Genomic DNA, 13,836 nt, shown 5'->3' on the forward strand with positions numbered 1-13,836 from the left:
TTAAATCAAACACGGTTTGTGCTAGCTACATGAAACATGACACAATATTGTAGTTCTACGTTCTATCACTAAGGTTTGTTTCCTCTTGATGTAGCCTTAAGCAGAGACTGGCGAATAACACATTCAATGAAAGGCGTTGTTAGGCTGCCAAAAAACTACAGTCTCCTGAAATCTCATCATATATTTTTTCTTCCGACCTTCATGATACTTTCAAGTAATGAGCAGTGCACCAATCAAACTTGGATGCCCAAGTTTCGTTCTCCTAGGTTGAAGCATCGTTTGCAGTAACAGTTTGAATTTTTAGGTTTCACTCTGTTTTGTCCTATATTGACAGATGCAGTTCAAACTCTAAATCAAACACGGTTTGTGCTAGCTCCTTGAAACTACAAAATACTATAGTTCTACATTCTATCTCTAAGGTTTGTTTCCTCTTGATGTAGGCTAATGCAAGGTCTGGCGAATAACACTTTTATAGAAAGGGGTTGCCAAACTTCCAAAAACTAGAGTCTTCTCAAATCTCAAAATATATTTTTTCATCCAATCTTCATGATACTTTCAAGTAATAATCAGTACACCAATCCCACGTGGATGCTCAAGTTTCATTCTTCTACGTTGAAGCATTCGTTTGCAGGAACAGTTTGAATTTTTAGGTTTCACTCTGTTTTCTCCTATATTGACAAATGTAGTTCAAACTCTAAATCATACACGGTTTGGGCTACCTTCCTGAAACTTGACACAATAAAGTAGTTCTACATTCTATCCCTAAGGTTTGTTTCCTCTTGATGTAGCCTTCAGCACAGACTGGCGAATAACACTTTCAATGAAAGGCATTGTTAGGCTGCCAAAAAACTAGAGTCTCCTGAAATCTCAACACATATTTTTTTTCCGACCTTAATGATACTTTCAAGTAATGAGCAGTACACCAATCAAACTTGGATGCCCAAGTTTCGTTCTCCTAGGTTGATGCATTCGTTTGCAGTAACAGTTTGAATTTCTAGGTTTCACTCTGTTTTCTCCTATATTGACAGATGCAGCTAGAACTCTAAATCAAACACGGTTTGTGCTAGCTTTTTGAAACTTGACACAATAAAGTAGTTCTACGTTCTATCTCTAAGGTTTGTTTTCTCTTGATGTAGCCTAATGCAGGGACTGGCGAATAACACTTATATAGAAAGGGGTTGACAAACTTTCAAAAAACTAGAGTCTCCTGAAATCTCAACATATATTTTTTCATCCAATCTTCATGATACATTTAAGTAATGATCAGTACACCATTCCCACTTGGATGCCCAAGTTTTGTTCTTCTAGGTTGAAGCATTCGTTTGCAGGAAGAGTTTGAATTTTTAGGTTTCACTCTGTTTTCTCCTATATTGACAGATGCAGTTAGAACTTTAAATCAAACACGGTTTGTACTAGCTTCTTGAAACATGACACAATAAAGTAGTTCTACGTTCTATCCCTAAAGTTTGTTTCCTCTTGATGTAGCCTTAAGCAGAGACTGGCGAATAACACATTCATTGAAAGGCGTTGTTAGGCTGGAAAAAAACTACAGTCTCCTGAAATCTCATCATATATTTTTTCTTCCGACCTTCATGATACTTTCAATTAATGAGCAGTGCACCAATCAAACTTGGATGCCCAAGATTCGTAATCCTAGGTTGAAGCATTCGTTTGCAGGAATAGTTTGAATTTTTAGGTTTCACTCTGTTTTGTCCTATATTGACAGATGCAGTTCGAACTCTAAATCAAACACGGTTTGTGCTAGCTTCTTGAAACTTGACAAAATACTGTAGTTCTACGTTCTATCTCTAAGGTTTGTTTCCTCTTGATGAAGCCTAATGCAGGGACTGGCGAATAAAACTTTTATTGAAAGGGGTTGCCAAACTTCCAAAAACCAGAGTCTTCTGAAATCTCAAATATATTTTTTCATCCAATCTTCATGATACTTTCAAGTAATGATCAGTACACCCATCCCACTTGGATGCTCAAGTTTCATTCTCCTACGTTGAAGCATTCGTTTGCAGGAACAGTTTGAATTTTTAGGTTTCACTGTTTTCTCCTATATTGACAAATGTAGTTCAAACTCTAAATCATACACGCTTTGGGCTAGCTTCTTGAAACTTGACACAATAAAGTAGTTCTACATTCTATCCCTAAGGTTTGTTTACTCTAGATGTAGCCTTCAGCACAGACTGGCGAATAACACTTTCAATGAAAGGCGTTGTTAGCCTGCCAAAAAACTAGAGTCTCCTGAAATCTCAACACATATTTTTTTTTCCCACCTTAATGATACTTTCAAGTAATGAGCAGTGCACCAATCAAACTTGGATGCCCAACTTTCGTTCTCCTAGGTTGAACCATTCGTTTGCAGGAACAGTTTGAATTTTTAGGTTTCACTCTGTTTTGTCCTATATTGACAGATGCAGTTCGAACTCTAAATCAAACACGGTTTGTGCTAGCTTCTTGAAACTTGACAAAATACTGTAGTTCTACGTTCTATCTCTAAGGTTTGTTTCCTCTTGATGAAGCCTAATGCAGGGACTGGCGAATAACACTTTTATTGAAAGGGGTTGCCAAACTTCCAAAAACCAGAGTCTTCTGAAATCTCAAATATATTTTTTCATCCAATCTTCATGATACTTTCAAGTAATGATCAGTACACCCATCCCACTTGGATGCTCAAGTTTCATTCTCCTACGTTGAAGCATTCGTTTGCAGGAACAGTTTGAATTTTTAGGTTTCACTGTTTTCTCCTATATTGACAAATGTAGTTCAAACTCTAAATCATACACGGTTTGGGCTAGCTTCTTGAAACTTGACACAATAAATAGTTCTACATTCTATCCCTAAGGCTTGTTTCCTCTAGATGTAGCCTTCAGCACAGACTGGCGAATAACACTTTCAATGAAAGGCGTTGTTAGGCTGCCAAAAAACTAGAGTCTCCTGAAATCTCAACACATATTTTTTTTCCGACCTTAATGATACTTTCAAGTAATGAGCAGTACACCAATCAAACTTGGATGCCCAAGTTTCGTTCTCCTAGGTTGATGCATTCGTTTGCAGTAACAGTTTGAATTTCTAGGTTTCACTCTGTTTTCTCCTATATTGACAGATGCAGCTAGAACTCTAAATCAAACACGGTTTGTGCTAGCTTCTTGAAACTTGACACAATAAAGTAGTTCTACGTTCTATCTCTAAGGTTTGTTTTCTCTTGATGTAGCCTAATGCAGGGACTGGCGAATAACACTTATATAGAAAGGGGTTGACAAACTTTCAAAAAACTAGAGTCTCCTGAAATCTCAACATATATTTTTTCATCCAATCTTCATGATACATTCAAGTAATGATCAGTACACCATTCCCACTTGCATGCCCAAGTTTTGTTCTTCTAGGTTGAAGCATTCGTTTGCAGGAAAAGTTTGAATTTTTAGGTTTCACTCTGTTTTATCCTATATTGACAGATGCAGTTAGAACTTTAAATCAAACACGGTTTGTGCTAGCTACTTGAAACATGACACAATAAAGTAGTTCTACGTTCTATCCCTAAGGTTTGTTTCCTCTTGATGTAGCCTTAAGCAGAGACTGGCGAATAACACATTCAATGAAAGGCGTTGTTAGGCTGGAAAAAAACTACAGTCTCCTGAAATCTCATCATATATTTTTTCTTCCGACCTTCATGATACTTTCAAGTAATGAGCAGTGCACCAATCAAACTTGGATGCCCAAGTTTCGTTCTCCTAGGTTGAAGCATTCGTTTGCAGGAACAGTTTGAATTTTAAGTTTCACTCTGTTTTGTCCTATATTGACAGATGCATTTCGAACTCTAAATCAAACACGGTTTGTGCTAGCTTCTTGAAACTTGACATAATACTGTAGTTCTACGTTCTATCTCTAAGGTTTGTTTCCTCTTGATGTAGCCTAATGCAGGGACTGGCGAATAACACTTTTATTGAAAGGGGTTGCCAAACTTCCAAAAACTAGAGTCTCCTGAAATCTCAACATATATTTTTTCATCCAATCTTCATGATACTTTCAAGTAATGATCAGTACACCAATCCCACTTGGATGCTCAAGATTCATTCTCTTACGTTGAAGCATTCGTTTGCATCAACAGTTTGAATTTTTAGGTTTCACTCTGTTTTCTCCTATATTGACAAATGTAGTTCAAACTCTAAATCATACACGGTTTGGGCTAGCTTCTTGCAACTTGACACAATAAAGTAGTTCTACATTCTGTTTCTAAGGTTTGTTTCCTCTAGATGTAGCCTTCAGCACAGACTGGCGAATAACACTTTCAATGAAAGGCGTTGTTAGGCTGCCAAAAAACTAGAGTCTCCTGAAATCTCAACACATATTTTTTTTTGCGACCTTAATGATACTTTCATGTAATGAGCAGTACACCAATCAAATTTGGATGCCCAATTTTCGTTCTCCTAGGTTGATGCATTCGTTTGCAGTAACAGTTTGAATTTCTAGGTTTCACTCTGTTTTCTCCTATATTGACAGATGCAGCTAGAACTCTAAATCAAACACGGTTTGTGCTAGCTTCTTGAAACTTGACACAATAAAGTAGTTCTACGTTCTTTCTCTAAGCTTTGTTTCCTCTTGATGTAGCCTAATGCAGGGACTGGCGAATAACACTTATATAGAAAGGGGTTGCCAAACTTTAAAAAACTAGAGTCTCCTGAAATCTCAACATATATTTTTTCAATGAATCTTCATGATACATTCAAGTAATGATCAGTACACCATTCCCACTTGGATGCCCAAGTTTTGTTCTTCTAGGTTGAAGCATTCGTTTGCAGGAACAGTTTGAATTTTTAGGTTTCACTCTGTTTTCTCCTATATTGACAGATGCAGTTAGAACTTTAAATCAAACAAGGTTTGTGCTAGCTACTTGAAACATGACACAATAAAGTAGTTCTACGTTCTATCCCTAAGGTTTGTTTCCTCTTGATGTAGCCTTAAGCAGAGACTGGCGAATAACACATTCATTGAAAGGCGTTGTTAGGCTGGAAAAAAACTACAGTCTCCTGAAATCTCATCATATATTTTTTCTTCCGACCTTCATGATACTTTCAAGTAATCAGCAGTGCACCAATCAAACTTGGATGCCCAAGTTTCGTTCTCCTAGGTTGAAGCATTCGTTTGCAGGAACGGTTTGAATTTTTAGGTTTCACTCTGTTTTGTCCTATATTGACAGATGCAGTTCGAACTCTAAATCAAACACGGTTTGTGCTAGCTTCTTGAAACTTGACAAAATACTGTAGTTCTACGTTCTATCTCTAAGGTTGCTTCCTCTTGATGTAGCCTAATGCAGGGACTGGCGAATAACACTTTTATTGAAAGGGGTTGCCAAACTTCCAAAAACTAGAGTCTTCTGAAATCTCAACATATATTTTTTCATCCAATCTTCATGATACTTTCAAGTAATGATCAGTAAACCAATCCCACTTGGATGCTCAAGTTTCATTCTCTTACGTTGAAGCATTCGTTTGCATCAACAGTTTGAATTTTTAGGTTTCACTCTGTGTTCTCCTATATTGACAAATGTAGTTCAAACTCTAAATCATACACGGTTTGGGCTAGCTTCTTGCAACTTGACACAATAAAGTAGTTCTACATTCTATCCCTAAGCTTTGTTTCCTCTTGATGTAGCCTTCAGCACAGACTGGCAAATAACACTTTCAATGAAAGGCGTTGTTAGGCTGCCAAAAAACTAGAGTCTCCTGAAATCTCAACACATATTTTTTTTCCGACCTTAATGATACTTTCAAGTAATGAGCAGTACACGAATCAAACTTGGATGCCCAAGTTTCGTTCTCCTAGGTTGATGCATTCGTTTGCAGTAACAGTTTGAATTTCTAGGTTTCACTCTGTTTTCTCCTATATTGACAGATGCAGCTAGAACTCTAAATCAAACACGGTTTGTGCTAGCTTCTTGAAACTTGACACAATAAAGTAGTTCTACGTTCTACCTCTAAGGTTTGTTTCCTCTTGATGTAGCCTAATGCAGGGACTGGCGAATAACACTTATATAGAAAGGGGTTGACAAACTTTCAAAAAACTAGAGTCTCCTGAAATCTCAACATATATTTTTTTATCCAATCTTCATGATACATTCAAGTAATGATCAGTACACATTCCCACTTGGATGCCCAAGGTTTGTTCTTCTAGGTTGAAGCATTCGTTTGCAGGAACAGTTTGAATTTTTAGGTTTCACTCTGTTTTCTCCTATATTGACAGATGCAGTTAGAACTTTAAATCAAACACGGTTTGTGCTACCTACTTGAAACATGACACAATAAAGTAGTTCTACGTTCTATCCCTAAGGTTTGTTTCCTCTTGATGTAGCCTTAAGCAGAGACTGGCGAATAACACATTCATTGAAAGGCGTTGTTAGGCTGGAAAAAAACTACAGTCTCCTGAAATCTCATCATATATTTTTTCTTCCGACCTTCATGATACTTTCAATTAATGAGCAGTGCACCAATCAAACTTGGATGCCCAAGTTTCGTTCTCCTAGGTTGAAGCATTCGTTTGCAGGAACAGTTTGAATTTTTAGGTTTCACTCTGTTTTGTCCTATATTGACAGATGCAGTTCGAACTCTATATCAAACACGATTTGTGCTAGCTTCTTGAAACTTGACAAAATACTGTAGTTCTACGTTCTATCTCTAAGGTTTGTTTCCTCTTGATGTAGCCTAATGCAGGGACTGGCGAATAACACTTTTATTGAAAGGGGTTGCCAAACTTCCAAAAACTAGAGTCTTATGAAATCTCAACATATATTTTTTCATCCAATCTTCATGATAATTTCAAGTAATGATCAGTACACCAATCCCACATGGATGCTCAAGTTTCATTCTCTTACGTTGAAGCATTCGTTTGCATCAACAGTTTGAATTTTTAGGTTTCACTCTGTGTTCTCCTATATTGACAAATGTAGTTCAAACTCTAAATCATACACGGTTTGGGCTAGCTTCTTGCAACTTGACACAATAAAGTAGTTCTACATTCTATCCCTAAGGTTTGTTTCCTCTTGATGTAGCCTTCAGCACAGACTGGCGAATAACACTTTCAATGAAAGGCGTTGTTAGGCTGCCAAAAAACTAGAGTCTCCTGAAATCTCAACACATATTTTTTTTCCGACCTTAATGATACTTTCAAGTAATGAGCAGTACACCAATCAAACTTGGATCCCCAAGTTTCGTTCTCCTAGGTTGATGCATACGTTTGCAGTAACAGTTTGAATTTCTAGGTTTCACTCTGTTTTCTCCTATATTGACAGATGCAGCTAGAACTCTAAATCATACACGGTTTGTGCTAGCTTCTTGAAACTTGACACAATAAAGTAGTTCTACGTTCTATCTCTAAGGTTTTTTTCCTCTTGATGTAGCCTAATGCAGGGACTGGCGAATAACACTTATATTGAAAGGGGTTGCCAAACTTTCAAAAAACTAGAGTCTCCTGAAATCTCAACACATATTTTTTCATCCAATCTTTATGATACATTCAAGTAATGATCAGTACAATATTCCCACTTGGATGCCCAAGTTTTGTTCTTCTATGTTGAAGCATTCGTTTGCAGGAACAGTTTGAATTTTTAGGTTTCACTCCGTTTTCTCCTATATTGACAGATGCAGTTAGAACTTTAAATCAAACACGGTTTGTGCTAGCTACTTGAAACATGACACAATAAAGTAGTTCTACGTTCTATCCCTAAGGTTTGTTTCCTCTTGATGTAGCCTTAAGCAGAGACTGGCGAATATCACATTCAATGAAAGGCGTTGTTAGGCTGCCAAAAAACTACAGTCTCCTGAAATCTCATCATATATTTTTTCTTCCGACCTTCATGATACTTTCAAGTAATGAGCAGTGCACCAGTCAAACTTGGATGCCCAAGTTTCGTTCTCCTAGGTTGAAGCATTCGTTTGCAGTAACAGTTTGAATTTTTAGGTTTCACTCTGTTTTGTCCTATATTGACAGATGCAGTTCGACTCTAAATAAAACACGGTTTGTGCTGGCTTCTTGAAACTTGACAAAATACTGTAGTTCTACGTTCTATCTCTAAGGTTTATTTCCTCTTGATGTAGCCTAAGGCAGGGACTCTCGAATAACACTTTTATTGAAAGGGGTTTCCAAACTTCCAAAAACTAGTGTCTTCTGAAATATCAAATATATTTTTTCATCCAATCTTCATGATACTTTCAAGTAATGATCAGTACACCCATCCCACTTGGATGCTCAAGTTTCATTCTCCTACGTTGAAGCATTCGTTTGCAGTAACAGTTTGAATTTCTAGGTTTCACTCTGTTTTCTCCTATATTGACAGATGCAGCTAGAACTCTAAATCAAAAACGGTTTGTGCTAGCTTCTTGAAACTTGACACAATAAAGTAGTTCTACGTTCTACCTCTAAGGTTTGTTTCCTCTTGATGTAGCCTACTGCACGGACTGGCGAATAACACTTATATAGAAAGGGGTTGCCAAACTTTCAAAAAACTAGAGTCTCCTGAAATCTCAACATATATTTTTTTATCCAATCTTCATGATACATTCAAGTAATGATCAGTACACATTCCCACTTGGATGCCCAAGTTTTGTTCTTCTAGGTTGAAGCATTCGTTTGCAGGAACAGTTTGAATTTTTAGGTTTCACTCTGTTGTCTCCTATATTGACAGATGCAGTTAGAACTTTAAATCAAACACGGTTTGTGCTAGCTACTTGAAACATGACACAATAAAGTAGTTCTACGTTCTGTCCCCAAGGTTTGTTTCCTCTTGATGTAGCCTTAAGCAGAGACTGGCGAATAACACATTCATTGAAAGGCGTTGTTAGGCTGGAAAAAAACTACAGTCTCCTGAAATCTCATCATATATTTTTTCTTCCGACCTTCATGATACTTTCAATTAATGAGCAGTGCACCAATCAAACTTGGATGCCCATGTTTCGTTCTCCTAGGTTGAAGCATTCGTTTGCAGGAACAGTTTGAATTTTTAGGTTTCACTCTGTTTTGTCCTATATTGACAGATGCAGTTCGAACTCTAAATCAAACACGGTTTGTGCTAGCTTCTTGAAACTTGACAAAATACTGTAGTTCTACGTTCTATCTCTAAGGTTTGTTTCCTCTTGATGTAGCCTAATGCAGGGACTGGCGGATAACACTTTTATTGAAAGGGGTTGCCAAACTTCCAAAAACTAGAGTCTTCTGAAATCTCAACATATATTTTTTCATCCAATCTTCATGATAATTTCAAGTAATGATCAGTACACCAATCCCACTTGGATGCTCAAGTTTCATTCTCTTACGTTGAAGCATTCGTTTGCATCAACAGTTTGAATTTTTAGGTTTCACTCTGTGTTCTCCTATATTGACAAATGTAGTTCAAACTCTAAATCATACACGGTTTGGGCTAGCTTCTTGCAACTTGACACAATAAAGTAGTTCTACATTCTATCCCTAAGGTTTGTTTCCTCGTGATGTAGCCTTCAGCACAGACTGGCGAATAACACTTTCAATGAAAGGCGTTGTTAGGCTGCCAAAAAACTAGAGTCTCCTGAAATCTCAACACATATTTTTTTTCCGACCTTAATGATACTTTCAAGTAATGAGCAGTACACCAATCAAACTTGGATCCCCAAGTTTCGTTCTCCTAGGTTGATGCATACGTTTGCAGTAACAGTTTGAATTTCTAGGTTTCACTCTGTTTTCTCCTATATTGACAGATGCAGCTAGAACTCTAAATCATACACGGTTTGTGCTAGCTTCTTGAAACTTGACACAATAAAGTAGTTCTACGTTCTATCTCTAAGGTTTTTTTCCTCTTGATGTAGCCTAATGCAGGGACTGGCGAATAACACTTATATTGAAAGGGGTTGCCAAACTTTCAAAAAACTAGAGTCTCCTGAAATCTCAACACATATTTTTTCATCCAATCTTTATGATACATTCAAGTAATGATCAGTACAATATTCCCACTTGGATGCCCAAGAATTGTTCTTCTAGGTTGAAGCATTCGTTTGCAGGAACAGTTTGAATTTTTAGGTTTCACTCCGTTTTCTCCTATATTGACAGATGCAGTTAGAACTTTAAATCAAACACGGTTTGTGCTAGCTACTTGAAACATGACACAATAAAGTAGTTCTACGTTCTATCCCTAAGGTATGTTTCCTCTTGATGTAGCCTTAAGCAGAGACTGGCGAATAACACATTCAATGAAAGGCGTTGTTAGGCTGCCAAAAAACTACAGTCTCCTGAAATCTCATCATATATTTTTTCTTCCGACCTTCATGATACTTTCAAGTAATGAGCAGTGCACCAGTCAAACTTGGATGCCCATGTTTCGTTCTCCTAGGTTGAAGCATTCGTGTGCAGTAACAGTTTGAATTTTTAGGTTTCACTCTGTTTTGTCCTATATTGACAGATGCAGTTCGAACTCTAAATCAAACACGGTTTGGGCTAGCTTCTTGAAACTTGACAAAATTCTGTAGTTCTACGTTCTATCTCTAAGGTTTTTTTCCTCTTGATGTAGCCTAATGCAGGGACTGGCGAATAACACTTTTATTGAAAGGGGTTGCCAAACTTCAAAAAACTAGAGTCTTCTGAAATCTCAACATATATTTTTTCATCCAATCTTCATGATACTTTCAAGTAATGATCAGTATACCCAATCCACTTGGATGCTCAAGTTTCATTCTCCTACGATGAAGCATTCGTTTGCAGGAACAGTTTGAATTTTTAGGTTTCACTCTGTTTTCTCCTATATTGACAAATGTAGTTCAAACTCTAAATCATACACGGTTTGGGCTAGCTTCTTGAAACTTGACACAATAAAGTAGTTCTACATTCTATCCCTAAGGTTTGTTTCCTCTTGATTTAGCATTTAGCACAGACTGGCGAATAACACTTTCAATGAAAGGCGTTGTTAGGCTGCCAAAAACATAGAGTCTCCTGAAATCTCAACACATATTTTTTTCTGACCTTAATGATACTTCCATGTAATGAGCAGTACACCAATCAAACTTGGATGCCCAAGTTTCGTTCTCCTAGGTTGATGCATTCGTTTGCAGTAACAGTTTGAATTTCTAGGTTTCACTCTGTTTTCTCCTATATTGACAGATGCAGCTAGAACTCTAAATCAAACACGGTTTGTGCTAGCTTCTTGAAACTTGACACAATAAAGTAGTTCTACGTTCTATCTCTAAGGTTTTTTTTCTCTTGATGTAGCCTAATGCAGGAATGCGAATAACACTTATATTGAAAGGGGTTGCCAAACTTTCAAAAAACTAGAGTCTCCTGAAATCTCAACATATATTTTTTCATCCAATCTTCATGATACATTCAAGTAATGATCAGTACACAATTCCCACTTGGATGCCCAAGTTTTGTTCTTCTAGGATGAAGCATTCGTTTGCAGGAACAGTTTGAATTTTTAGGTTTCACTCTGTTTTCTCCTATATTGACAGATGCAGTTAGAACTTTAAATCAAACAAGGTTTGTGCTAGCTACTTGAAACATGACACAATAAAGTAGTTCTACGTTCTATCCCTAAGGTTTGTTTCCTCTTGATGTAGCCTTAAGCAGAGACTGGCAAATAACACATTCATTGAAAGGCGTTGTTAGGCTGGAAAAAAACTACAGTCTCCTGAAATCTCATCATATATTTTTTCTTCCGACCTTCATGATACTTTCAAGTAATGAGCAGTGCACCAATCAAAATTGGATGCCCAAGTTTCGTTCTCCTAGGTTAAAGCATTCGTTTGCAGTAACAGTTTGAATTTTTAGGTTTCACTCTGTTTTGTCCTATATTGACAGATGCAGTTCGAACTCTAAATCAAACACGGTTTGTGCTAGCTTCTTGAAACTTGACAAAATACTGTACTTCTACGTTCTATCTCTAAGGTTTGTTTCCTCTTGATATAGCCTAATGCAGGGACTGGCGAATAACACTTTTATTGAAAGGGGTTGCCAAACTTCCAAAAACTAGAGTCTTCTGAAATCTCAACATATATTTTTTCATCCAATCTTCATGATACTTTCAAGTAATGATCAGTACACCAATCCCACTTGGATGCTCAAGTTTCATTCTCCTACGTTGAAGCATTCGTTTGCATCAACAGTTTGAATTTTTAGGTTTCACTCTGTTTTCTCCTATATTGACAAATATAGTTCAAACTCTAAATCATACACGGTTTGGGCTAGCTTCTTGAAACTTGACACAATAAAGTAGTTCTACATTCTATCCCTAAGGTTTGTTTCCTCTTGATGTAGCCTTCAGCACAGACTGGCGAATAACACTTACAATGAAAGGCGTTGTTAGGATGCCAAAAAACTAGAGTCTCCTGAAATCTCAACACATAATTTTTTTTTTCCGACCTTAATGATACTTTCAAGTAATGAGCAGTACACCAATCAAACTTGGATGCCCAAGTTTCGTTCTCCTAGGTTGATGCATTCGTTTGCAGTAACAGTTTGAATTTCTAGGTTTCACTCTGTTTTCTCCTATATTGACAGATGCAGCTAGAAACTCTACATCAAAACACGGTTTGTGCTAGCTTCTTGAAACTTGACACAATAAAGTAGTTCTACGTTCTATCTCTAAGGTTTGTTTCCTCTTGATGTAGCCTAATGCAGGGACTGGCGTATAACACTTATATAGAAGGGGTTGCCAAACTTTCAAAAAACTAGAGTCTCCTGAAATCTCAACATATATTTTTTCATCCAATCTTCATGATACATTCAAGTAATGATCAGTACACCCATTCCCACTTGGATGCCAAAGTTTTGTTCTTCTAGGTTGAAGCATTCGTTTGCAAGAAAAGTTTGAATTATTAGGTTTCACTCTGTTTTATCCTATATTGACAGATGCAGTTAGAACTTTAAATCAAACACGGTTTGTGCTAGCTACTTTAAACATGACACAATAAAGTAGTTCTACGTTCTATCCCTAAGGTTTGTTTCCTTTTGATGTAGCCTTAAGCAGAGACTGGCGAATAACACATTCAATGAAAGGCGTTGTTAGGCTGGAAAAAAACTACAGTCTCCTGAAATCTCATCATATATTTTTTCTTCCGACCTTCATGATACTTTCAAGTAATGAGCAGTGCACCAATCAAACTTGGATGCCCAAGTTTCGTTCTCCTAGGTTGAAGCATTCGTTTGCAGTAACAGTTTGAATTTTTAGGTTTCACACTGTTTTGTCCTATATTGACAGATGCAGTTCGAACTCTAAATCAAACACGGTTTGGCTAGCTTCTTGAAACTTGACAAAATACTGTAGTTCTACGTTCTATCTCTGAGGTTTGTTTCCTCTTGATGTAGCCTAATGCAGGGACTGGCGAATAACACTTTTATTGAAAGGGGTTGCCAAACTTCAAAAAACTAGAGTCTTCTGAAATCTCAACATCTATTTTTTCATCCAATCTTCATGATACTTTCAAGTAATGATCAGTATTCCCTCCCACTTGGATGCTCAAGTTTCATTCTCCTATGATGAAGCATTCGTTTGCAGGAACAGTTTGAATTTTTAGGTTTCACTCTGTTTTCTCCTATATTGACAAATGTAGTTCAAACTCTAAATCATACACGGTTTGGGCTAGCTTCTTGAAACTTGACCCAATAAAGTAGTTCTACATTCTATCCCTAAGGTTTGTTTCTCTTGATGTAGCATTCAGCACAGACTGGCGAATAACACTTTCAATGAAAGGCGTTGTTAGGCTGCCAAAAAATTAGAGTCTCCTGAAATCTCAACACATATTTTTTTCCCGACCTTAATGATACTTCAGTGTAATGAGCAGTACACCAATCAAACTTGGATGCCCACGTTTCGTTCTC

Source organism: Callospermophilus lateralis, chromosome 1 (genome assembly GCF_048772815.1).
Source record: "Callospermophilus lateralis isolate mCalLat2 chromosome 1, mCalLat2.hap1, whole genome shotgun sequence".
Lineage (NCBI taxonomy): Eukaryota > Metazoa > Chordata > Mammalia > Rodentia > Sciuridae > Callospermophilus > Callospermophilus lateralis.